Raw genomic sequence first — 27,397 nt, 5'->3', positions numbered from 1 at the left:
GGTTGGTCAATTAAGGGAGAAGGGGGAGAAGGTACAATTACCTGCTCCTATTATCTGCCAGGGGCCACAGCAGGTGAAACCCCTCTTATGGAATTGCCCCGATGGCCTTCTAAGGGAAGTGCCACAGGCCCTCTGTGAGCAAGTCCCCTCTGTGAATAAATGAGGAGCCAGACGGCCGCTGCCTTCACGCACCAGAATCAAACAAAACCCCAAGCCAGAGCAATCACTAAGTGAGAGAATCCTGGACCCAGACACCCAAGTAAGAACTTGATCTGAATGTTTAGATCTTTTTGAAACGAATAAACTGGAATAAAACTAGAACCTCAAGGAGTTCCTGATGTGGCGCAGTGGAAACGAATCCCACTAGTATCCACGAGGACTCAGGTTCAATCTCTGGCCTCACTCAGTGGGTTGGGGATCCAGTATTGCCATGAGCTGTGGTGTAGGTAGCAGATGCGGCTCGGATCCCTCATTTCTGTGGCTGTGGTGTAGGCTGGCAGCTGCAGCTCAGATTGGACCCCTAGCCTGGAATCTTCCATATGCCATGGGTGCAGCCCTCAGAAAACAAACAAAAAAACCTGGAACCTCAAAATACTGTCCACACTTGGACTAGACAGATGTCCCCAAAACATGGAACCTCACTGAGGGATCAGCCACCCAGTGATTTTTAAACTGTGCTTGGAGGAACCTCAGAGAAGTTCCATATATAAAAAGGAAGCATTTCCTGCCTCTCACACCACCCTCAGAACCCTTGGAGGTTTTGCTGGGTTCCTGCAGATTCATTTGCACAGGGAAAAAGCATACCCTCGGGGGAGTCTGAGAAGAAGCTCTCACAGGAAAACCAGGGCTCCAAGAAAGTCAGGGGTGTCCCAGGCCGGGGCTAGGCTAGGCCACTCATCGTAGTCAAGGACTTGAAATGCTGGACCTGGAACTACGCAGAGCCCAGATGCCACGAAGAGGCCATAACACCCAGAACAATGAAAGAGAAAGATGCCACACGTTCCTGGGAACTGCACAGATCCAAGGGGACAAACGCACACGGGCAGAGAACTTCAGGGGTGAGTCCTTCAGAGCATAGGTTAAGAGCTCTTATGGTAAAAACCGCTCATGTCCATGTGACAGATGAGGAAGCTGAGCCCACCGCTATCCACTACTGCACAGCTGCCAGAAACTGAAAGGCTACGCCTGCAGCTGGGAACTTATGTAAGCCCTTGGCCAGCCGGGCCTCACATCTGGGAATAAACAGCCCAGCCAAAGCTCAAGGCAGCTGCAGGGTGCCACACACATATGCTGGGGTCACCGTGGCATCTGGGAGCACCAGAGCGGATGTGAAAGGAGTGTGGGCAAAAGCCACCACCTGGAAGCAGTCAAGTGAAAGCCCTCCCTACCTCACCGCCACCCCCAGAGCAGCAGGGAGAGGTGTTGAGCCGGGAGGGGACGCCTCTGGAGAATGCCTTAGGAGGACTTGGCCAGGGTCTGGTTCCCAGGACAGCCAATGACAGGGGCCCACTTGCCCCGAGGACTTCCTGCCCTTGAAATCCTGCCTGCAGCTGGATGATGACTCCACCCGGGAACCCCTCAGACTTTACTGCCTCCGACCCTAGAACGTCAGCAAGCCCAAATCCCCACTGCACAGGTGCGGAGGCTGAGGGCCAGCGAGGAGCAGGGGCCAAGCTAGAATTACATGGCAGCGCCAGACAGAGTCAGTCATGGAACCCTCTGGGCCTCAGGGTCTCCACCTACGACGTGGGATGACCAATGTGACCCAGTGACACACCAGGAGAGTGACTATAAAAAGTAAAAGCTCTGAAACGGGATAACGATGGTGGCAGTAGTCATGGTGATTACAGCTATGGTCCCAAACTCAAACAGTGGCCCATCCTTCCCACACACCCCTAGAAACAAACTGTCAGGCCCCTGAATGGAAGTTGGCGATTGGGATACCCGGAGCCCCAGTCCAGGAATCTCACCTGGGAACCTTAGTTTGTTCCCAAGGGATCAGAGAGACCCTCCACTGAACTGACAGGAAGACAGAGGGCCCAGCCTGGATGGTGACCTAGGGACTTGCCCAAAGGTACATGTACCCGCAGGGCTGGGCTGGGGTTAGAGCCAGGCCTCTGGCTCCTTCATCCCAAGCTCACTTCAGATCTCAGGCCCAGAGCAGCCCAGTCCCCTGGCCAGAAACCCCCATCTGGAAAGACAGATGAAAGAAACAGAAATGGTGCCCCCATGCCCCGGGGCCTGGCCCTGGGCCCTCAGAGGGAAGCAGCAGCATTTCCCCTTTCCTGGGGGCATGGGGGCGGAGGTACCAGCAGTGACTGTGGCCAGAGCCCGCCCACCCCTCGGGGAAAGTGCAGCAACAGACCCAAAACCAGAAATGCAAGTCAGCCTGCCTCTGCCAATCCTGCCCTAAACCAAGGCCAAACCAAACAAAGCTAGGAGGGGAAGTGCCTCTGTCCCCAGAGGGCCCCCCGCCCCAGGGTACCTGAGAAACCACCCAGGACCCAGAGCTCACTGAGCGCCCAGCATTTCCTGCTCAGACACCCTGCTCCGACTTGGTTCTCATTCCAGCAGTGTCCGCTCCAAGCTGGGTGAGAAGATGGACAAGCCTCTGGCTATTCCGAGAGTCTGCTTCCTTATGTGGAACAGAGCCGGGCTATCACACCAGACTCAGAGGACTAAGCTCGTGCTCTTCACGGCCAGCCCCAGAGAGGCATTTGATAAACTGGTAGCAATTATTAGTCTCCCCTTGTCTTAGAGATAGGGAATCTGAGGTCCCAGAGCCTAAGGGAATTACCGAAGATCCAGTTTTAGAACTCATGTGTCCTGGCCAAGGGTCTCTCCCCACCACTCGGGTCCTTGGGGGTCTAGACGGAGGGGGAGCAGGCTATGAGCCCTGCCACCAGAGGCCCTGCACCTGGGCCCGACCCACATGAGACCAGAGCTCACTGGTTCCCTCCCCAGCCCCTGGATGGGCTTGTGTGTGCCTCTGAGTAGGTCTGGCCAGGCCTGTGTTCCTAGGAAAGCAGGGGTGCCAGTACCTCAAGGGAAGGGAGCCTCTGAAACAGGAAATCTCAGAAACCTGGGACACAGGGTGGCGAGTGAGAGAATTAGGACAGGAGATAAAGAGGAGAGCCAGGTTACAGAAGGGACGCCAATGCCGGGCCGTGGGACCGTCCTGTGAGCGACAGAATGACCCATGCAGAGCCCTAGGTATGACTGCTCTGGGCAGGCCGTAGGGCAGGCGGAGGGCTGGGACTGGCTTCATACATGCCCTCATTCATTCTCCAGGCACTGAGTTAGACCCTGGGATAGGGGTGGGGACAGCAGAGACCAAGTCAGACACAATCCCTGCCCTCAGCTGAGCAGAAAAACAGAGGCTGAACAACTGGCCTTAGTGAACGTGGTGAGTGGTCTGATGGAGGAAGTGCAGGCAGCCTCGGACACCCAAAAAGGCAGTTGTTACAACAGGTGAGGGTGAGAAGCACCCAGCCAAGGCACCCCAGGGACCAGCCTGCTCACCCAGGGCCCTGGGTCCAGAGCGCTCGCCGCGGCTCTTCCCCTTCCACGGGGAGCGTGTCTCTCCCATCCGCCACTTCCTTGGCGTGGCTGGACCAGGGTTAATTCTGTGCGTGTTTCGCCTGCTAGAAGCACACAGGAAATGAACCAGGCCCTCTAAATGGAGCTGTTGTTTAGGATCTAATCAAATCCGCTTCCCAATCCAATGCAGGGCTCGGAACAGGCTGGGAAAGGGTGCCAGGTATGACACGCAGAGGCCTGCTCACCCCAGCTATGTCCCCTAGGCTCTAGACCCCTGCCTGCTATGGAGGTTGGGGGTGGCAGCAGGCGCTGGAAGTGACTTGCCCAACGTCACACAGCTGCTAAATGTGGAGCCAGGTCAACTGACCCCAGCATCAACCTGCAGCTTTCACTGAGATGACTCATCACATCCCCCACAGATGCCCGCTCCGCATCTGCCCTCAAAACCCACTTCCTGCACTGGGCTGGGCTGGGCTGGGCTGGGCTGGTGGAGGTAAGGGGTGAACTGGGGTTTGCCTCCATCTCAAAGTGGCCCTTACACAGGATTTTACAGAAAGAGCCCTGGACGTAAAGCCGGAAGACTCGGGGCTGGAATCCTCCCTCGATCACTTGCTAGGTGTGTGATCCCAGACTACCGCTTCTGGGGACCAAGTCTGAGAAAGGGCAGGAAAGTGCTCTGTAACATGGAAAGTTGTTGGAGAAAGAGAGAGGCTACTAGAATCCCACCTTCTCTCTTCTGGAATAGGGTTGCTCAGCTCTGTATGCGTCTGGGGCCCTGGCTTGATGCTGGCTTCCAGGAACCCCAGCTCAGCCTCAGGCCATCTCTACAGGCCTGGCTTCTTGACACCCAGAAGCTGGAGCCACCGCCCTGCCTCCACCACTGGCTCAGGGGCCTCTAGGCTGTTCTCCTCCCCCGCCACCCCCACTGCGACAGGTTCAGCAAAGTCCAGGAGGATGCAGGCCACACCTCCTGGGGTGACAGCTCTGGGATACTGGTCCCCACTTCACACTCGCTGGCTGGGTGACCTCGGGGGTAATACGTCTCTGGGCCTCCGTTGCCTTTGCTGTAACAGAGGATGCACTGGGAGGAGCCGACATCCACCCAGAGCCGGCGCACAAGCACTCCATAAACAGCAGCCACGACCACCACAGCACAGCCTGGCTTTGAATTCCCCTCCCTGGCTTTCCTCTGATGGAGCCAATGGCCCTCTTCTCCGCTCCATCACCGGCCTCTCGGCCTGTGGTCTGTTCCTGGGAACCTGCTCCAGCCCTGCCCCCTTTCAGCCCCACACACTCCCCACCATGCACCGTCCACTCCCCAGGCGACCATCACCACATGCGCCATCTGGCCCCGGACAACACCCAGTCCACTCATCCTTTCTCAGAATGTTCCAGGCTCTGTGGATACACCGGGGAATAAGAAAGACATAATCCTTGTCCTGGTGGAGCTTACAGGCTAGAGAATCAGACATGAATCAAGTCACCACCCAAAGAGACAGTTTGGAAAAAAACTGTGATCCACGAGAGGAAAACTGCCAGGCCCTGTGAGAGAACAGAGGCGCGAGGGCGAAAGGCCCCCACTGTGGAAGGACACGGAGTCTGAAGTCTGCTCGGTGGGCACGGACGGGCTCACCAGGGAGCAGACAGCCTGAGGCTAGAGCCAAGACCCCGAGACGGAGACCTCCTGCGCATGTCCCACTGCAGCTCCCAGCTCCACGCGCCCCACACTGAACGCGTGACCTTCCCCCAAGCCCATTCCTCCTCTCAGAGTCTCTGGGTCAAGGATGCCACCACCAGGTCCCCAAACAGGAGACCTGGGAATCAGTCTTTCTTCGTTGCCCTCCCCACCCCCCCAACCCCTGGCCAATCATAAAACCCTCCTGATTATCTCTCGTAAAATCTTAAGAATTTTTCCACTGGGGGAGGTTATGGGCGAGCAGGGACAGGAAGTATTGGGAACTCTATGTACTTTCCTCTCAAATGCCTAAAATGACTCTAAAAAATAAAGTTGATTAAAAAGGAAAAAAAAAATCTACTCTCTCCATCTCCACTCACTACCACCTGCCTGAGGACCACGTCGTCTCCCACGGAGACGGATGCTGATCTCGCAGCTGAGGTCCGCACCCCTCTGGCTATTCCCTGCGCCATGCCAGGGGAGTCTGCTACATGCTAATCTGACCGTGTTGTTCCTCTGCCTAAAACCTTGACCTGGCTCCCCAGTGCCCTCCAGATAAAGTCCAGGTTCTGTAGCCCTGGGAGATTCCGGCTTTGTCTTTCCCTCTAGCCTCACCTCTCCCCAGTCCGCATCTTAAGGGTTGATGATGAATGAATGAATGAATGAGTGGTCAATCCAAAGAACTTCACGGACCATCCAGGCTCTTATTATCTAAGTGTGACTCATGAACCTGCAGAAGCACCTGTACCTGGAAGCTCATAGGAAACACAGACTCTTGGGCCTCAATCCACACGTACTGGATCACATTTTACCAAGATCCCAGGTGATTAATTCGCATGCCAAAGTTGTAAAGTACTGATCCAGACTATGGGTTCTCAACAGAGAGATATACTTCAGAATCACCCATGGCACATTTAAAAATATATCTATATCTGGGTCCAATTCCAGACCTCCTGGATAAGAGTCCCCGTGAGTAGGGCCCAGGCATCTTGCCGTTTTTCTTGACTCCCTAGAAAATTCTGGGGCGCAGCTTCAGTTAACAGATAAGGTACCTGAAGCCCAGAGAAGGAAGGTAATATACCCAAGGTCACACAACAGAATCAGGACTAGAATCCAGACCAGAACCTAGAGTGGGGACCAGTTTCAACACAGGGTGCTCCCTCTGTAACTGAGCCCACGCAGAAGAGGCACGACCTTGAGGAAAGAGGAGGAATTTGACTACTAACTGAAGATTCTGTCCCTAAAGATCCCACGATCTAGCTGATAGATCTATCTGGGGCTTAGGAAGGCAACACACCACAACAAGGAGCACACCCATTGTACTGAAAGCAATGCTGAGGCACGGAGGAGAAGCAGCGCACCCCTTCAGAACCTCTCAGAACACCGACATGCAGGGAAGAGGAACGCCTGAGGAGTAAGAAGAGGGGGAGCCCTCTTAGAGGCCTTCCCTGCTCTTGGCTTTCACCTGGCTGGGAGGACATGTCCCCAGGAACCTGCTGAGATGCCCACTTCCCGCCTAGAAGCCCAGCAGGGGAAGCAGCTCCCGAGGTCTGAGGTTCTGGCACTGAGCCCCCCATTACCACCTGGCCAAGCCCCTTCCCCTCTCAGGTCCTCTATGTGCGTGGTGGGGGGGCCTGGACTTGCAGTCTCTGCTCCCCAGCCCCAGCTCCACAGCCCCCTTCCACACCTCCAGCTTTCTTTTCATCAGGAAGTCATGCAAGCTGAGAGCAGAAGTTTCCCCAGCCTCTTCCTGCCCCTGTGCTGACTGATGCCTTCGTCACAGGGTGAGCACAGCCCATGGGCTTCTCCTGCTGCACCCCAGGGCTCTCTGCTTAGGAACCAGTTCACCTGTGGGCTCCACCACTGCTCTCTTCCCACCTGGCACCTCCTTCTCCCCCGATCCATGTGAGCACGTGCACTGTCTCATTTCCCTGTTATCTTGACCTCAAGACCACTTCCTGTCCATCCCCTGGAGCCCAGTTAAATGCTCCCCATGCTGCCCTGGCCAGGGCTCTGCTCTCCTGCCACTGCTGGACCTGCCCAGCTCTCATGGCCCTGGCAGGTCCTGCTTTGGCTCATCAGATTGTGTCCCTGGCTTACTCACCGCACCCCCACCCCCACCCCCAGAGTTACTCAGCAAATACCTAAGGAGCCCTTGTGCCAGGGCCTATGCGGGCACTCGAGCCAAACTGTGGTAAGACACGTGCCTGAAGGCACTGGGTCTGGGGATCAGAGAACCAGGCAAGGGGCGAACAGCAACCTCCCACCCACCCTGCACCACCCCAGGGGGCTATGGAAGCACAGAGGCAGCAGGAGAGGCTGGGATGGCTCTTGGAGGAGATGTGGAAAGGGATGGGAGAGGGTATCCAGGCCAAAGCAGAGCACGGAACATTTGAGGAAGTGCAGGCGGTTCGATGGCGCAGAAGCAGAGCTGTGTCAAGGAATTCGGACTTTACCCTGAAAGCAGTGTTTACCTGGTGCCGTAAAGATAGGGAAGGTGGGGCTAGAGATGATAGAAACAGAAACCAAGGAAAAAGATGCGTGGAGAGGGCCCGCAAGAAACCACTAACTGAGCATCTACTAGACAGCAGGCCCTGTGACAGCTACTCTACAGACACGCTCTCAAGTCCAGCAACATGATAAAGTCACTATCACTGGCCCCATTTTGCAAATAAGGAAACTGGGGCTCCAAGAAGGTGAGTAACTTACACAAGATCAAAAACCCAGTAAGCAGAGGAGTCAGAATGGAAACCATGGCCTGCCTGGCTCTAAAGCCCTGCTCTCTCTCTGCTGTCCCGCCTCCTCTCCTGCTCCCTTCACTGCCTTTCCTCCCTCCTGCCCCGTCCCTGTCCTGGAAAGACGATACCTAGCTCCCACCTGGCCAGGCCCCGTGCTAAGCAGTGGTGAGCAACTCCAAATGCAGAGTCCCTGCTCTTACTCCAAATTAGCAGAGACTGGGACAGGGTGGGGGTGGGGGTCTGACTTGCCTGGTGGGGGAGGTTCTGGTACGGAATTATGGACACCTGAGGACCCTCCCAGGCACCCCCTTCATGAGTGGGGAGAGTCAGAAGCATGTAGCTTCTCCGTGATTCCTACACCAGGCTGATCAACGAAAAAGCTTGGCCAGGCTAGAAGGACCCCAGGGAAGGGCACAAATAGCACTGGGGTCAGGAGACAGACTTGGAATCAGGCAGGCCTACGTTGAATGTCACTTCCTCACCATGTGGCTGAGTCAATGCCACTCCCTGGCAGGGATGCTAAAGGGCAGGAGGCAGGATGCAGGACCTGGGGCACAAGAGTGCTCAGCCCGTGGCCATGGCCATGACCTTCCTCTGGACTCCTTGACTCTCCCGCGTGACCGGGCACCGCAGACCAACCCTCAAATCTCAGGCTTCACTCAAGTAACATCTTGGAGAATGGGAGCACTTTCAGAGCCAAGGGGGGGTGGATTGAAGCCAATTTCTGGTGAAGAACTGGGGTCTGGAGACAGACAAAACCAGGTTCGAATCCGGGCCCTGCCACCTCCTTGCTCAGAGCCCTTTTGCGGGCTGCTTAACCTCTTCAAGGCTCAATGTTCTTATCTGTAAAATGGTAACAGAGGTAGCAGGTGTTCAATCCCACAGCACTCTTGGGCGACCATCCAGATAGAGAGTCCTGGCTCACAGCAGGTGCTCAATAAACACTTGTAGTTCCTGTAATCACACTTCCTTCTCCCATCGTGGTCATCACCATCAGTCCCCTCCCCTGCATTCCACTCCAGGAGAAGGTCCTTGATACATTCTGACCACAAGGGAGGCACTATTATCTGTGCACTTCAGGGGAGGAAACCAAGGCTCATCCCAAAGGCCTGGAAGCTTGGGGTGCGGGGAGCAGAGAGTGAGCTCAGCTTCCCCTAGGCTGGTCAGGCTGGTTCACTGCGTGGCCCCAGGCCAAGGGACTCCCCTCACTCGGCTGCATTCTCCCGAACGAGGTCTGTCCAGCTCTGAATCTCAGCCAGCCTGGGAAGGTCTGTTCGTTCTCAGGGCCCCAAGGTGTGGCCAGGATCCTTGTGGGTGCACCAAGGGTGGGGGAAGCAGAAAGCACTTCCTTTCCAGAGACACACCCGCCAGCTTGTCTGTCTGCTCCAGTTCCTAAAATAGTCCTCCTTTAGGGCCTGTAGGGCTGGGGGCACAGGGGAGGGGGGGTTGAGTGGGGAGCGGGGAAGCCGTTCCACTCGAGGACACGAGAACGTATCTCCGGCCATTGGACTCAGCTACAAACCCGCAGCCAAAGTTCACCCTCCAAAGGCCCAGGCACGCTGCTACCTCCACCACTGCTTCCCCGAAGCAGACTCGCTCTGTCTCAGCTGAGGGGTGATGTCAAGGCCGGGTCTGTCTGGGATGACAGTCTGTTCCACACTCATCCTCCAGTCAGAGGACCACCGCTCATCTCCCTCACATGAACCCAAGCGTATTCCCCTCCTGCTTCAAAGCCCTCCCTCCCTCTGGGATGGTCCCAGCTGCTTGCCCTGTGGGTTCTGCCCCTGCAGATGGACCTCTCCACCACACCATCGCCCCTTGCTTCCAGCCTGGCTGAAGTATTCGTCGCTCCCCAAACAAACGCTACTCTTCGGCACCTCGCAACCTAGGCTCGCAGCCCTTCCTCCCTGGAACATAACATGCTCCCCTCCTTTGTCCACCCAGAGAAATTCCTCCTCATCTTTCAAAACTCAGCTCAGCCACACATGCATTGCTCCTCAATTTCTGACAAAGGCGATAATGACAGTGAGAAAGAATGATCTTTTTAACAAGTGTTTTTTTAACAAATCGGATGTTCATCCAGAGAGAATGAGTCTGGACCGCTACTTTCACCCGACATAAGAATCTATTTCAAGTGGATTTTAGAGTCAAGCATGAAACATAAAACGATAAAGCATCCAGAAGACAACACAGGAGAATATACCTACAAGCTGGTAACAGGCAAAGAAATGGGATTCAACAAGCATTCTCCACAGAAACAAAGACCAGACAAGTTGGACTGCATTAAAATGAAGAATTTCTTTTTTTTGTCTTTTTTCTTTTCTTTCTTTTTTTTTTTTTTTTGTCTTTTCTAGGTCCCTCCAGGCTAGGGGTCTAATCGGAGCTGTAGCCGCCGGCCTGCGCCAGAGCCACAGCAACGCAGGATCCGAGCTGTGTCTGCAACCTATACCACAGCCCATGGCAACGCCAGAGCCTTAACCACTGAGCGAGGCCAGGGATCGAACCTGCAACCCCATGGTTCCTAGTCAGATTTGTTAACCACTGAGCCACAACGGGAACTCCAAGAACTTCTTCAGAAGATACCCTGAAAAGAGTGAAAAGGCAAGCCACAGAGTGGGAGATATGTGTGATGTGCATATCCAACAACTGACGTATATACAGAATATGTTTTAAAGCTTCCACAAATCACTAAGAAAAAGACAGACAGTCCAAGAGAAAACTGGGGAAAAGACTTGAACAGGTACTTCACAAAGAGATTCTCCAAACGGCCAATCAGCATATGAAAAGGTGCAAAACCTCATTAGTCAGCAAGGAAATGCAAATGAAAACCACAATTAGATATCACAAGAGCTCATACCAATTATGCTGGCGAGGACATGGGGCAACAGGTGCTCTCCTACATTGCTTGAAGAGGGTGTCACACTTTAGAAAATATGCAATGGAATCTACTAAAGCTAATTATATACGACTTTATGACACAGCAATTGCAAACCTTAGGTATTTACCCGACAGAAAAGTATATTTGAGGGCATCAGAAGACATGTGTGAGAATATTCACAGCCGTGCTATTCATGATCACCTCAACTGGCAACAATCCAAATGTCCATCAGTGACAGATTGGATAGACAGAAGGGATAAATTGTGGCACGTACATTCACGTGACGAACTAGCACACAGCAATGGGGGTGAACAAAATAAAACTGCAAATTTCAATGTTATTATTGATGGATCTCACCATCAAAATGCTGATCCAAGGAAGTCAGCATAAAAGAATACATATTCAATGATTCCACGTATGCAAAATTCAAACAGGCAACGCTAACCAGTGAGACACGTCAGGTCGAGGGTTACCTCTGAGGTGGTAGTGACTGAGGGGGTGGGTGGCCAGGGGGCAGGGGAGCTTCCCAGGGTACTAGAGTGTTCTATTTCTTGACCTGGAGTTTGTTCACTTTGTGAAAATTCATTGGCTACTTACTTCTACCCTTGCTATAAGTGTTTTCTATTTCAATTTAAAGGTTTATTTAAAAAGCAAACAAAAGTCCTCCTTCCAGGGTCTGATAACACATTCCAACTGATTTCTCCTCGCCTCCTGTCCCTCCCACACCGCACCCCGAAAAGCTGCTGCACCACCTCACATCTGGCTATGTGTCAGACCCTGTGCCGAGCTCCTCGCTTCACCTACATCAACTCATTCAATTACAGCCACCAGTAAGGGCAGGTGACAGGGCAGCCCCACTGCCCCCACGACCACTCAGTGTCAGTATGCACGCCGTCCTCTGGACACATATCACCTCAGTACCCCCAGGAGGCTGGACCCCTGCCTGAGGAAATCCAAACATGGAGAAGTCCTGTCCGGTGTCCTGCCCAATGGCACCCAACTGCAAGTGGGAGAGCCTACCCTTAAGTCCAGAGCCCAGACACCTGCACCCATTACACGGCCTCCTCTGAGCTAAGAAGCGTGCAGCCCGTGGATACACACAGGCGATTTCTCTGGCCAGGCAGGCATCATGCCTACACCCCAGAGGAGACAAGTGCCTTCGACAGATAAATGTCTATGCATCCAGATTCAGCCTCACCTCCTGCAGGTAGTTTCACTGAGGCTCCCAGACTGGGTTGGAAGCTTTTCCTGCCTGCAGTCTCCCCATCAAAGCTGTCTTGTTAGCATCCATCACATGTCCACCCCGGCACTAGATTAAAGACGGGACCTTTTATATCTGTATTTCCAGCACCTGGCCGGTGCATGGTGCACAGTAGGTATTTGACAATGTGGAGGGAGGGAAGGGGGCGGGGAGGAGGGAGGCAGAGAAAGCAATTACAGAGCTGTTCTTCAAATCAACTGGGAACTTCATTAATGGAGGTCTGGGTACCGAAGGCTTCGGTGCTCTGGGTGACATCAGTTACAACCCCTGACTTGAGGAGCGGGACAGCCATGCCATCTTCCCTTCCATGGTCCTCCCCATGGCTGCCTCCAGCCTTTCAAGGTTGTAGTCAGCCATTTAGCTCCTCGAGGCTCTGCCCTGCTCTCTCTCTGCCTTTCCTTGTGTCCCCTACCCTCTGCCACTGTTTCCAGTGTCTGAATTCTGCTATTTGCCCGGGGCAAATAGGTAACCAAGGACACCAGAGTCCTGGCTACGTGAGGGAGAGTGTGCCTGGTTCCAGGTAACTTACTGCACCCCACCCCTTTATAAGTTGGGAGCCGCTGACAGTTTTCCTGCAGAAGCCTGAGCCCCAGGGCCAGGTGCACGCAAGCCGGCCCAGGGCAGGGGGAGAGCCCAGAAGCCCTGGGCCATCTGCGGTAGAGGGCATGCCTGGCAGCTCTCCACACATCTGGAGCAATGACCCAGGCCCATTGCCAAAGGAACAGGGCCTCCTGGGACCCTTTCCCTTTTCCTCTGCACCCGGAAGCGCCAATCTCTCCAGTGGCTGATGGCCCCATCAGCCCTCTCCCCAGTCCTGACCCCACCCAGCTGGTCGTGCAGCCAAAGGTGGTGGCTCCCTGGGGCTGGCCCGCTGTGAGTGGTTCCAGCCTCTCCAGGCTTAGCGAGCTGAGCCATAAGCAGCCTTGTTTACCCCTGGGAGAAATGATAGTTTTCCCTGAGCAATGACATCTTGGAAACGGCCTGGCTCCACAAACAACAACAACGAACCTCCCAGCCGCAGCCTCAGCCTGGGCTCCAGCTTCCATGAGAAGGTTTCTGACCAGAAGTGCCTAAGGAACAGGTTGGGGGCCATTCCCTGAGAAGCGGGACCCTGGCCTCGACCAGTGACTCTCAGAACCCAGCGAGAGCATCTGCAGACAACGGAGGCGTCTCTGGATGGCTAGAAGGGGCCTGGCAACCCCTGGTTCAGTCCCTGGTTGCTCCAAAGAGGAAACCGAGCCGGAGCAAAAAGCAGACTTGCCAGAGATCATCCAGTGAGCAGGGACCTGAGTGTGCCTCAGTCCCCCCAGGCTGCTGGGAAGGCCAGGGGGGGCTTTCGCTACTGCACACGCTGCTTTTTCAGAGGACAGCTGGATTCTAGCCAGTAAGTGTGAGGGTCCTGGAAAGGAACATGTCACTAAGGGAGTCCAAAAAAGGGGAGCATCAAGATGAAAGCCAGGTGCCCTGAGTCACCCAGCTATTGTGATGGAGAGTCCTGGGCAGAGGACCTGGAGACCTGGCTGGACCTTGTCGCCGCTGTGCTGCTGAGTGGCATGTAATCTCAGGCCAGTCCTTCTTCTCCTGCTTGAGTTCCCTATGTGTCCAGAAGGCAAACACACAGCCATTCTATGGCCTTGGGAGACTAAACGGGAAGAAGTTCTAAGGGCCCCCAGGAACCTAGCAGGGCCGGGGCGTTCCCGCCTCAGCTGTGCCTGCTCTGGGGCAGCCAGGCAGAGAACCACACGTCCCCAGCCCCCCAACCTACCTCCCCTGTTGGCCGCATCCCAACAGGGCCCAATCTGAACCCCAAGCTGCTGCAGTCTGAGCAAAGGACCAGGAACACGGTGTTCGAACCAGCTGGGGCTGCCCCTCCCACCCTCTGTGACCCAGGCCATGTGGATGGCATACTACCCATCCCAGCACAACCCCTAAGTGGGCTTTTCCGGTGGCCTCGGCTAGGCTGAAACCAAGGTTCTCCCCGCCTCATCTCCTAACAAATCCCATTCCCAACCCCTTGGCCCTAGGGAAGCAACCCTGACATGCAGAAATGAGGGCCCCTCCAAAGGGACTCCTGGCCAGGACTCACACTGGTAATGCCCACTGTCTGCCAGGCAGAGCTTGGCGATGAGCAGGAAGAGCTGACGTGCTTGGCAGAGCTTGTCCTCAAGGAAACCCATCCTAGCCCTCTCCTACCATGTCCTGGCCCCAGGCTAGGCCCTTGGGACCAGGGATGATGAAGGCCCAGGGCCCACATTAACAGGACATGAAGCAAGCACAGTGGGGACCACCCCCAGTGGACAGCCAGATTCCACCTGGAGTATCTGCTCTGGTCATGGAAGCCTGGGTAGGGCTGAGACCTGGACGGGAGAGAAGAGGTGGGCTTCTGGGCAGCGGAAACAGCACGGGCAAAGGCAAGAAAGCAAGGGGGTGGGGTGGCTTCACGGATACCAAACACTGAGAGTCAGAAACCCCATCGTCAACCATCTCTGGTTCGCAGCCCTGGAGACTTTCCAACAGGGGGTCACTCACCTCAGCGGCCTCCATCTTCACCATCCCCTGGCCGCAGCAGATGCAGGCTGGGCCCGGAGTGGCCCCTGCTGTGGAACTTGGCTCCCTGAAGGGCCCGCCCTGGGCTTAGCCGTGCCACGTGCTCGGGCTGGGGAAGAGGGGAGGTGCCCCTTGGCTGGGCGCGGAGGACTCCAGGGGCCCTTGTGGAAACTTTGACTGTGGCCGCAGTGCCCTGGCTGGGATCCCGTGGGCATTGGCGGGGAAGGCACTGCAGCTCCTTCCTTCCAGGAGATGTACCCACTCCTGCTGCCTCAAGAGGGGAGCCAGAGAGTCCCCAGCTGGAAGGCTTGAGGGCAGCAAGAGGGGTGGCAAGTTTGTGGTGAGGGGCTGGTGGCCCTGTACTTAGCTGGGCATCTCAAGCCAGGAGCTCCAGATTCAGAGCTGAATTTCATAGTGGAGGTTGGAGTAATGGCACCCACATCTCTTGTCCTCACTGACCCAGGAGGCAGACATCCTCCATCCTGGTCCTGGCCAGAGACCTGCTCTGTGCACTTGGACACGGCCCCTCCCCTCTGGACTCGGGCTCTCCCTCAGCCCTGAGGTCCCAAAGCACACGGGTTCTTCCCGGAAACCTCAGGACAAAAGTAGAGATGCGGGGCCTCCAAGTTGATAGAAGAATGGGCCTCCGTGCACTCACAGTGCCTCGCTCTGCAGGGTGAGCGTGTCCCTAACAATTACCCCATTCCTTACTGTTCTCAGCTGGAGCCAAGGAAGCAGGTGCAGGACTTTTCCCAAAGGGCTCGGGAGGCAGAGCATCTCTGCCTGTCCCTCCAGTGGGCATGTCAGCAGAAGCTTCAGCGATCACATGCAAGCCCCTCACGGCCGAGACCAGCCCCCAAGACCACCTCCTTCCCCAACATGGAACTAGGCAAGAACGGCAAACCCGGTGCCTTGTGTGCGGTCAGCATCCTGGCATGATCGCTGGCTGAGCACTCCCTCCCCGTGCCGTGTCCTGACTTCTGGTCACCAAACACTCCTTTCTCTCGGAAAGAAAAGCCGCTGACCAGCCTGGAAGTGGGAGCAGCACACAGTGGAAACATGCCCCTAGCCCTGCGGGGCCCCCAGCCCCTGAGACAGACGGATACACACACACACACACACACACACACACACACACACACACACACACACAGGACTATCTCAGAGGAGAACACACATGGTTTGGTTATAAAATGCCTACCAATGGCTGCCCTAAGGAAGAAACAATAGAAACAGGGGCATGGGGTGGCCTGGACAAGAGCCCCCCCACCCACCGTACACACACCCTGGCACCGAGGCACCTACCCAGCACACTCCGGCAGGGACCCAGGGACTCCTGGCGGCGGCTCCTGCCAGCCCGCCCGCCCGGTCCCCACCCGGCTCCTCCCGCAGGCGGGCAGGCGGGCGGGCGGCCGCAGCTGTGGCAGCTCCTGGCGGCCGTGTCAAGCGGCTGCCTTCCCCAGACAGAGCTCCTTTGTGTCAGCAGAGCTATTTATGGACTTACCCAAGTTCCCCAGGGGAGCGATACCTGCTGGGAAAAGCAGAACCAAATGACCAGGTTCCACCTCCCACATCTAGGTAGCGTTTTCAAAACCCTTGCATCACTCGTCCCTCCTCCTCTTTCTTCCTCCCCCTCCTCCTCTTTGCCCTCCTCCTCTTCCTCCTCCTCCTCCTCCAGCGCCCTTTCCAAACACACACCCCGTCCAGCCGGCTGCCGCCACTCTGGAGAGAGGCTGGATTTCCTTCTTCCACCAAATAGAAAACTCTGTGATTTCCCAAGACACTTTCATCTGAGGAAGAGTCCAGGATGTCTTGAGGAAGAGTCCTCGGCCACCCCGTCCTTCAGCCTGCAAGGGGCCCGGCCAGCTCCTGGGTTACAGGCTCACATGGCCGAGCCCTGGCTCCCCTGTCGCCTGTGCCCAAGGACCCTGGCTCCCCTCCAGCCCCCACCAAGTGCTGCTCTGGACGGAGAGGCGTCCATCGCTCACAGCGGCATTCCCTGGCACTGGGATCCCAAGCGGGTTACACCCCACCCTCATCCCGAGGGCTCCCCCAGCTGGGGCAGCGCAACCACTGGCCACAGCTCCCCCCACCCCCCCACCCCCTTGCAGGAGGCAGCCAATCACCAAGGCTTCCCGGGCACACCCTCACCCCCACACTGCTCTCATCCCAGTGGGTGGCTGCAATTTAACCCCGGGTCCTGTGTCCTGCAGACACGCACTGACTCCAAGAATGCCACCGCCCCCGGTGCGGGGTGGGGGAGCGGCTGCTTCAGTCACCTCCTCGCAGCGCCATCCAGCGCAGCCCGACACACGTGTTTTTATTTAGTGCTTTTGTGTGCCAAATCTGGGGAATCAGAGAGGGACAGAGAGTACGATGGCTCAGAGGAGCAGTTAGGCTCACAAGTGAAGGAGGCATCCCTAACAGAGGGACCTGGGGGTGGGGTGGGGGGAGCGGTAGGCAGAGGAAGTGCACTAGCCTAGGAGGCCAGGGTCCCCAGTTCAGGTTCGAGCTCCAGCCCTGGTTGGCTGGGTATCCCAAGCAAGTCCCTGCCCATCTCCGAGCCTGGGTTTCATTATCTGTAAAATGGGCCTGACCACCCTCGACCTGCCCACCTGTGGGATTAACACAGGATTCAGTGACCTTGAGGCTAGGCACTGTTCTGAGAACTTGGCCTTCATTAACTCATTTAATCCTCATTGGCACTTTATGAGGCAGGGGCTAGTATGACCCTCTTTATAGGTCCAACTCCAAGGTGCCCACGTGGAACAGTGCCCGCCACTGTCTTGCCAGCACAAAGCTGTTTAACGCTGAGGCAATGGCTGCTGCAGTTGGTTGCCTGATACCAACAGACACACCCTGGGCTGTGCCTGGAGCCCAGGGTGGGGGTGTCCATCCCACAGTCGGTGCCAACCTGAAACGGCTGCTCACTGGAGCAGCAGGCACCCTGGATGTCGACCCATGAAAAACGGGGCAGGAGAAGCACCTGTCCGCCTTTCCTACCTCACCCCACCTCAGCGACCCTGGGTTGTCCCTCGGCCTCTTATTGTCCCTGTAGCAGCCTCACTGTCTCTGAATGTCGGCCTCTGACTGTCGCCCTGATCCTGTCTCTGTTTCTGCCCCTCACACGTACAAGCGTAGTCACACATGCTGACATAAGAAAACATCCTTTATTAGAATCAGCTCAGAGCAGCCCTCATCTGAGCTGGGAACTCACACCCCAGTCAACGCACTGTCTTGTCCCTGGGGGCAGAGCCAAGGCCGTCTTTGCAGGGCCCAAGAACCTTCCAGATTGGAAGGCTATCACTTTTTTTTTTTTGGGGGGGTTTTTAGGGCCATACCCACGGCATATGGAGGTTCCCAGGCTAGGTCGAATTGTAGCTGTAGCCCCCAGCCTATGCCATAGCCACAGCAATGCCAGATTCAAGCCTGAAACAGCTCCCGGCAAGGCTGGATCCTTAACCCACTGAGCGAGGCCAGGGATTAAACTGTGTCCTCATGGATGCTAGTTAGATTCGTTTCCAATGAGCCACAAGAGGAACTCCAGAAGGCTGTGATCCTGCAGGTTCCTGGGAAGCAGGGCCCACTCTTGTCCTGGGAAACTAAGGAGGTGAGTCTCAGGAGATGGCCAGTTCCAATGGCGGCGCTGGCCAATTCCCAGGATGGAATTTCGGGTGCTTAGGATAGGATTTCTTAGGGTGGAGAGCCTGAATATGGGGTTCCTTGAGATGAGAGGAGTCCTTGAGTTCAGACAGGTCCTCACTTCTCAATCAAGAGAAAGTTCTAGAGCACCAACTACATGCTAGACTCTGCATTGGGCCCTGAGAATGGGGTGAACAGGCAGACCAGGGCCCTGCACTCACCAAGCCAACAGCTCAGTGAGGGAGACAGATATCAGGCACCCGGTGAGACTAGTGAGCCCATGATTAGCACTGTGCCACGACGGGCAGAGCAGCCCTGCCAACCCAGGGCACTGGGTCCGAGCAGATCCAGAATGCATTGTCAATGCTCTGGACCATAAGGATAACGAGAGAAGGGTCCAGCAGTTAGTACCCCGAGGCCCAGGACCTGGCCAGGCCAGGTTAGAAGAGCATCTCGGGCCTGGGAAGACCGGGAAGCCACTGCCCCCTGCCTTGCCACAGCTCCAGACACAAAGTGACAAAGCATGTGGACCCTCCCATGTACAGCCTGGAGCAGGATGGGAAAGTCACCATCAATCAGGCTATCTAAACTGGAAGGGCCCCTAGAGATCTTTCACTCCCATTCCCTATCTACAGCCAGTGAAACTAACGCCCAGAGAGGGTAAGTGACTTTTCCAAGGAAACAGAGCAACCGAGACCAGGGATTGCTGACTCCCAACTCAGTGCCTTTGTCACATTCCAGTGCTTCTCAGAGTGATGTAAACGACAGTGCTATTTGGTACAGGAGGAATGGAAACCCAGGGAACAACCAGATCCAGGTGGCCTACAGGCCACAGGATCAGCCCCTGGGTGCTCAGGGCCTGGGTCCCACTTGTTGATCCACACAGTTTATTTAGTACATACATATGTGACATATAGCATGTGTCAACACTGTTCAAAGCACTTCACAGTTAGCAACTCAGGAAATCTTCATAAACCTATGAGATGTGACATCTAACGCCCCCATTTTACGGATAGGAAAACAGAGGCAGAGAGATTATGAAACCTGCTCAAGGTCACCAATTAAGTGCCGAGCTACAGATCAAACCCAGCCCACTGTGCCCCAGAGCACTGCACAGGGCAGCCCATGGAACAGAGCCCTCCTGCTACGTACTGAGAGCTGGCTGGCTCTCCAGCCCAACTATGCAGGCAAAAGCCTCACTGTTCAGACAAGCTGGCAGCAGCTCTCAGGGCTAAGACCAGGGAGGGTTAGCAGGGAGCCAGTATGCATGCACCTCCCACTTTAAGAGGGGCAGCACCCCCAGGAAGAGCCCCGGGCTACAGAGAGGCCCCTCAGGAGATGCAGCCACAGTAGGGTGCAGCCCTGACGCCCTGGTCAGGCCGCTGCCCTGCAGCCACACCACAGCAAGGCTCCCCTGCCTTCCCTCACTGCCTCCACTGCGTTAAGCCCAGTACACCCAGACTTGTGCTGGCAAGACCCCGCCATGAGCCCCGCACAGATGGAAACCCACCCACCTTCCTTCCTCAGGCAAATCCCACCTGGGGGAGGCTGAGCCTTGGTGATGCCCTCCTCCAAAAAGGCGGGCCCTTGCCAAAGGCTACTGAATGAGCTTCCCTGTCCTGGCTTCTGATCCAAAGTCCACTGGGATTTTATTCTGCAGTGGGGAGGAGGGGGATGCCACTAGGGCAGAAACTGGGCACGAAGCCAGAGAGAGGCGTGGTTCTAGGAATGCCAGAGCACATGACACACTAAGACCTCTCCAGCCCCCGCCAGCAGCTGCTCAGGCTTTCACTGTCTTGGACAATGAAATGGCCAGGCCTGTGCTTGGGGTAATGAAACCCTGGGCCGGGGATGCACTGGCCTCCCCTTCTACAGAGCCCTGCCCCTGCCCCGACCTGTTACAGGGGAGGGTGGTGGCCCTGGGCCCCCCTGTGGAACTGTGGCAGTATCTGTATGTGCCCCTCCAGCCCACGCTGTGAATCTGCTAACCCGTTTAGGAAGTTCTCTGGGCCTTGACGCATTGGGTCTCATACCCTTGGCTTGGGAATCTACAGACTCCATGCAGAAAAGGCCATCCCCATGGATGAGTGGGCCAAGAAACACGTATTGGGAGTTCCCGTCATGGCGCAGTGGTTAACGAATTCGACTAGGAACCATGAGGTTGCGGGTTCGGTCCCTGCCCTTGCTCAGTGGGTTAACGATCCGGCGTTGCCGTGAGCTGTGGTGTAGGTTGCAGATGCGGCTCGGATCCCGCGTTGCTGTGGCTCTGGCGTAGGCCGGTGGCTACAGCTCCGATTGGACCCCTAGCCTGGGAACCTCCATATGCCGCTTGAGCGGCCCAAGAAATAGCAACAACAACAACAACAACAACAACAAAAGAAACACGTATTGGTTATTTCGAAAACTCCTGAATCCCTATTACGGGCTGGAGCCCATGCTCAGAACTGTGGACACATCCAGGCAAGCATCCTGCACCTAGGATCTGACTGGAGGGTGGGCACAGCTGACCCGGGCGCCAAGGCTTCAAGAAGGAACTGACCTGCTGTGTTCCGGCCTCTATGACCCTAACACCAGGGCAGAGGACACACTCTCCCACCGCCTGCTAAGGGCATGCTCCTGGATCTTCCTAGGAGCACCTGCTTTGTTCTTGGGCACACATGCTGCTAGTGGTGGGGTGGGACCAGGCAGAGCAGGTATCCACCCTCAAGTTCAAATTCACAGGAAGTTCCGGCCTTCCCTCTTACTGGTCTCTGTCTTCTATCCCTAAAATGAGTCCGGAGATGAGTGTCCAGGAGGACCCCTAGTTCCATTCCTCGCCTTCAAGAGTCAGTCGTAGGCCCCACTAGGTCCTCTTACTAAAGGATCGGGTTGTGTCCGTGGTATTTAGAAAGGGCACAGACTTTACAGCCCCGACCCCAAATCTGAGTGTGTGTCATCTTGGGCAAGTCGCTTTAATGTCTCCGAGTCTCGGTTTCCTCATCTGTAAAATGGAGCTGTTACCATCTGCCTCAGTGGGCTGCGTGGGAGGCTAAGTGGGGTAGGGCATGTGGAGGGCCTGGTGCAAGGCGAGGGTTCGATAATTAAGAGCCACCACTGTGGTTGTATTGTCACTGGTGCTGCTGTCATCTGCAGAAGGACAGAACTGACCTTGAGAAAGTTGGCGAAAAGAGCGATGTTAAATGTGAAACTACTTGTGGACGGTCTCAGAGATGAGGGCCTAACATGGTGGCCAACTGGACCAAGAGCGGATCGTCACTAACTTTTATTGAGCAACAGGCGACCACCATGCTCTCCATCTTACAGAAGGGAAAGTTAAGGTACAGAAAACTTACATGGCAAAAGCAGTGGCAAAATCGGCAGCATGGCGCCTTGGTGTGTGTTCTTAACCACAATGTCCTGTCCTAACTCGTGTTCCCCAAATGTCTCTGCCCTGGCCATCTGCCTCTTCCCAGCAACTCTGGGCACCAAGGACAATCCCCGGTCTGCTCATGGGGGTTGCCGCTCCCAACCAGAGCAAGTGGAAGCCCACACACAGCAAAAGCCTGGAGACAAACCTCCGCCCCGTGAGCTGGTCCTGAGAACAGTCCCTGGCTGGCTTTTGTCCCCAGCCAGAGACACACATCACAGTCACCTCAGCAAGCATCAGCCTGACCTTGGGTGGCTGGAGCGGCGTGGGATGCCAAGAGCCATGACCATCTCCTTGCCTGGTTCCAGGCCAACCAGCCACACGCTGGCCTGAGATGTGAGGCTTTTGAAAGCAATCCTCGACCTACTGCGCTTGTGCCAGCTCCAAGGTCAGGCTATCCTGATGACCGGAGTTCCTGGGAAGTGTTCGGCACAGAGGTGGTGGCCAGCCCTGGGACCCGGGCCGCGAGACACAGTTCATCCCTGGACTCCCCCAAGTCCACTTCCTTTTTGGCTTGTTAAGCCTAAGCCCAAGTCACCTATGTCACCAAAACAGAGGGTCAGCATGCGAAAGACTGAACTGAAATGCTGGCTTTGCTGCCACTTTCTGCAAAACCTAAGGCAAGGCCAGTCCCCTCCCTGGGCCTCAATGTTCCTGTCTCTAAAATGGGTGCTGGGGTTGGATGAGATGGGTGCCACTCAGCATGTGGTCTGCAGAATGTACTCGTTCACAAACTGCTTGTTACTGGTTTACGATGAGATAAGTAGCAAAATCAAGAGTGTCTGGAGACTTCGGTAGCAACTTGACATTGCCACGACATTCAAGTGCAAGGCAGTAGATCGGTCTGATTAAGTAGGTACAAGGCTGGTTCAGGCATCATTTTTTGGTTTGCTTTTTGTTTTCTGGGTTTGTTTGTTTGTTTGTCTTTTTGTTGTTTTTTTGTCTTTTTAGGGCCACACCTGCAGCATATGGAAGTTCCCAGGCTAGGGGTTGAATTGGAGCTACAGCTGCCAGCCTATGCCACAGCCACAGCAACTCAGGATCCGAGCCACATCTGTGACCTGCACCACAGCTCACGGCAATGCCGGATCCTTAACCCACTGAGCGAGGCCAGGGATCGAACCTGCGTCCTCATGGAACCTAATCAGATTCATTTCCGCTGAGCCACGACGGGAACTCCCAGTTCAGGTGTTGTTAAAGCAGCATGAGATATAATATACACTGTGTGTATTAACAAAAGTATAAGGCTCTTCACAGCAGGTGACTTAGGAAGACTTGATCTAAATGCCCTCATTTCTATGAGAACTCATTAACCAGGCCTCTATCACAGCACTTCACACCTGCAGTGGGCTCAGGATCCTGCCACACCATCGGTTCCCCCTCCCCTTCTCCCAGCTTACAGAATGGCACCATCCATTCCGTTTGCCTGAACCAGGCTCCTGGGCGTCATCCCTCTCCAAACACCCCTCCCATCCCATTAGTCACCAGATCTTGCAGACCCCACCTCGTCCACATCATGCAGGTCTTTCATCCCTCTCCACCCCTGCTGCCTCCACCCTAGTCCAAGGCACCAACACCTCACCCCAGGCTGAGGGCCACAGCCTCCGGATGCTCCCTGCCTCTTGACTTGCCGTCCTCCACGCCACTGAGCTTCCTAAGACACACACTGAACACACAGCTCCCAGTGCCCTAGGACACAGGTGAGACTCCTTACACAGCCTCTCAGGCCCTGAACACCCCTCCAGCCTCCTCTCATGCTTCGTTCCCCTTCCTCCCACCTCCACTCACACTGGTCTGCCTTAAGGTCCTCACTAGAGTATCCTTCCTACATCCCAGGTCTTGCTCCTTGCCTCAGACACCCTCCTAATGGCCCTGCCCAGATTCCCCCGGGACGTGCTCTCATTGGGCCTCTTCTCACACATGTCACCTTTCCATTATATACTGTTCATATTCAGTCAGTGTCTGTCTTTCCCGCAATTGGTCTCCCGCCACACTAGACGACTGGCTCTATGGGGATGGGAGTGCTGGTTGATGAACCACAAAGTAGAGAACACCTGAGAAGTTGCCTGACCTGCCTCTCTTCGTCCTTCTTTTCCATCTGAGGAAACACTCTTCCTTCCCTCACTCTCCAGCCAGGTGGCTCACATGGAACTGACCCATCTCCCACTCCAGGGATGGCCAGGTGAGCCAAGCCCCAGCCCGTCACTTTATCCCATCCTACCGTCTTCAGTGACGGGGATAGGCATTCATCCTACTTGAACCAGAAAGACTCAGACCCAGGCATATTGTTGAAATGACCCAAGGAGTCAAACTGTAAGGCCATCACCCTGGTACTTCCAGCAGCTATCTGCCAACACGAAGGGAATGAGCCAACACATAAGCAGGTAGAGCCAGCAGATAACAGCAGTGAGGCCAGTTCTTGGTGACCTGAATCCAGCTATGCCTGAAGGCTACCCTCCTAAATCCAATAAATGCCATTTCCTGGCTGAAGCTCATTTGAGTTGGGTTCTCATCGCTTGCAACTAGAAGATCCTTGTGACTAATATGTACTGTATCATCTGTACTTAGCACAGGGTCGGACATAAATAGGTACTATGAAATTATTTTTTCATTCACAGAGTCATTCAACAAACATTCAGCAGTGAGAAGGTGACCAGGTCTGCTCTATAAGAGGAGTCATCTTGGCTGCTGTGTAGAGAGGTGACTAAAGGGACAGAAGTAGGAATGGGGAGCTCCACCAGGAGGCCATACAGAAGTCCCAGGGACAGAGATGAGGCATAAAAATTGTTGCTGAACAGAGGAAGGGGAGGGCGGCAGAGATTCCCGACTCTAAATTCACTGGGGAAACTTTAATGGTCCCTGCTCCTTTCTGGTCCTCAGTTTCCCAATTGGATTCAGCTCCATCACTCTAGCATCCCCATGTTTTTTCCCTGGTTAGAGAGTCCCTACCTATCAACACTCAAACTTTCATGGAAGGTACTGAGGTCCGGGTCAAGGTTGGGGATGGGGGTTGGGTTTGACAGGAAGGGAGTATAGTGTATTAGCTAAGAACACAGGTTCTAGAACCAGATGCCTGGGTTTGGATCGTGGCCTACACCTCCTAGCTGTGAGCCTTTGTACAATCTACTTAACCTCTCTGCTCCTTTGTTTCCTCATCTATAAAATGCAAACACTAACCACAGTGTTGAGCAGATTACATACTATACCAGAAGGAAAGCGCACTTGATAAATATTAAGTGGTATTATTATTATCATTATTTGTAGTAGGAAATCCAGAAAGAGAAAATTTTAAAACACAGAAAATACATTATTCCAAAAATTAATAGAAAGTCTCAATGAACAACAATAACAAAAAAAGAAATTTGAAAATAAAATTTCCCTAGACTAAGGGAAGACATGGGTCTTCAGACTGCAAGGGCTTACTGAGTTAGGACCAGGAAAAATAACCAGAAGAGAACAAACAGTTAGAAATAATCCGGTGAACTTTCTAAATTCCAAAGACTGGAAGGAAAAATCCTGCTTGTTTCCATAAAGAAACATGAGAGAATCAAGCGAGTACTGTGCTTCTCACCACCCCAAACGCTGGGACAACACAGCCCTTCTCTCAGGTTTCCGCGGGAGAAGGACTATTAGCCTAGAATTCTCTGCTCAGGCAAAGGATGACTCAAACATGAGGGCAAATATTTTCAGACTTACAAAGACTCAGAAAATATGCCGCCCACGGATCCCTTCTGAAAAAATTACTCAGGAAAGCTCTCCAGGCCGAAAAGGATCAACCTCAAGAAATCAAGAAGAAGATGTTGTGGGATAAAAGCGACTGGCAAGCAAGGAAGCCAGAAACATGTATACACTTAACTACATCATTGAGAAGTTAAATGCAATTTTAAGTAAATGATTCTTAAAACATAATAGAACCAATATTCAAAAACAGTAACCATCAGAAACAAAAATTTCATACGATTTCAGTGATACCTAGGAGTCAGGGAGGCAAGCGAAGAGAAGTAGAGGACAGCTGATGTGCTTCGTGTGAGTTGTAGGAGTGAAGGACACACTAGATCTGGTGTCACTCTTTTTTTTCTTTCTCTTTTTTTTTTTTTTTTTTTTGTCTTTTTTTTTTTGCCTTTTCTAGGGCCACTCCCGCGGCATATGGAGGTTCCCAGGCTAGGGGTCCAATCGGAGCTGTAGCCACCGGCCTACACCAGAGCCACAGCAACGGGGGATCCGAGCCGCGTCTGCAACCTACACCACAGCTCACGGCAATGCTGGATCGTCAACCCACTGAGCAAGGGCAGGGACCGAACCCGCAACCTCATGGTTCCTAGTCGGATTCGTTAACCACTGCACCACGACGGGAACTCCTGGTGTCATTCTTGATACTGAAATATGTATGTGAAAATGATAAGGGTAAAATCACCAGCAGACTAGAGTTAGGGTCCATAACTTCAGAGGAAATTTTGCAGAAGAATGATGGAAGGTCAGCCTTGGGACGTTTAATCCTACTAAAATATATTCTGAAGCTACACTGATTGTCTCAACCTGAAGTAGGAATAGACAGATTAATGAGGGAAACAAGAAAATTCAAAAATCAACTCACCAAAGTGTGAGGATTTTGTCTATGATAAGCGAGCAAAGGAAGGATGATTCAAAAACTAGGTTTAGAAGAGTTCCTGTCGCAGCTCAGCAGATACGAACCAGACAGGATGCAGGTTTGATCCCTGGCCTCGTTCAGTAGGTTAAGGATCCAGCATTGCCCTGAGCTGTGGTGTAGGTTGAAGATGCAGCTCTTATCTGGAGTTGCTGTGGCTGTGGCGTAGGCCAGCAGCTGCAGCTCCAATTCGACCACTAGCCAAGGAACTTCCACATGCTGCACATGCAGCCCTAAAAAGAAAACAACAACAACAACAACAACAAAACAACTAGGTTTAGAAAAACTGGTCAACCACTTGGTGAAAAAAATTAGTAAGAATTCTATCTAATACCAGATACTAGATTAAGTGCAGTTGAATTAAAAATATGAATATAAAACATAAAAGGCTAAAATTACTTGAATAAGATATAAAAGAATATTCATTATTAATCTTGGAGAGGAAAAGCCATCAGAAAGTACAGCCCCCAACCCTAAAAAAACAGACTTGATGACAAAAATATTTGGATATATCAGAATTCCCATCATGGCTCAGGGGAAACAAATCTGACTAGCATCCATGAGGATAAAGGTTCAATTCCTGGCCTTGCTCAGTGGGTTAAAGATCCGGCACTGCCATGAGCTGTGGTGTAGGTCACAGATGCGGCTCGGATCCCGAGTTGCTCTGGTTGTGGTGTAGGCCAGCAGCTATAGCTCCAATTGGACCTCTAGCTTGGGAACCTCCATATGCCACGGATGTGGCCCTTAAAGGACAAGGAAGGAAGGAAGGAAGGAAGGAAGGAAGGAAGGAAGGAAGGAAAGAAAGAAGGAAATTTGGTATAAAAAAAAGTTAACTTCTGTATGATAAAAGATGGTATAAAGTTAAAAGACAAATCATAAACTAAAAAAATATTTGTAACCTATGTAATAAGCAAATGGTTAATATTCTAATATTACAAATAAAACAAATGCCCCGGTAGAAAACTGGGCAAATGATATGAACTGATGAGCCAAAGAAAAAGAAACATAAATGACTAATAAATGTAAAAAGAAGCCCAACCTCACTAATCATCAAATGATTGTAAA

The 27,397-nt window shown here is 53.8% G+C and overlaps 1 protein-coding gene and 1 long non-coding RNA gene across 6 annotated transcripts in view; one reads left to right on the top strand and one right to left on the bottom strand.

Annotated features, from left to right (window-relative positions):
• RGS3 (regulator of G protein signaling 3) overlaps positions 1-27,397 on the bottom strand; it is a 151,674-nt gene that overhangs the window by 18,825 nt on the left and 105,452 nt on the right. The window lies entirely within an intron of this gene.
• On the top strand, positions 17,947-25,891 carry LOC146407157 (uncharacterized). Its single transcript, XR_014825728.1, has 2 exons — positions 17,947-20,393; positions 22,876-25,891. It is a non-coding gene; the product is annotated as an uncharacterized LOC146407157 (long non-coding RNA).

This window comes from Sus scrofa, chromosome 1 (assembly GCF_054392235.1).
Source record: "Sus scrofa isolate SSC_HxYL_T2T_F1_AM1 chromosome 1, Sscrofa_HxYL_maternal_Yorkshire_Landrace_v2.0, whole genome shotgun sequence".
NCBI classification, from domain to species: Eukaryota; Metazoa; Chordata; class Mammalia; order Artiodactyla; family Suidae; genus Sus; species Sus scrofa.
Note: the sequence above shows the minus strand (reverse complement) of the source record. Positions and strands in the feature narration are given on the sequence as shown.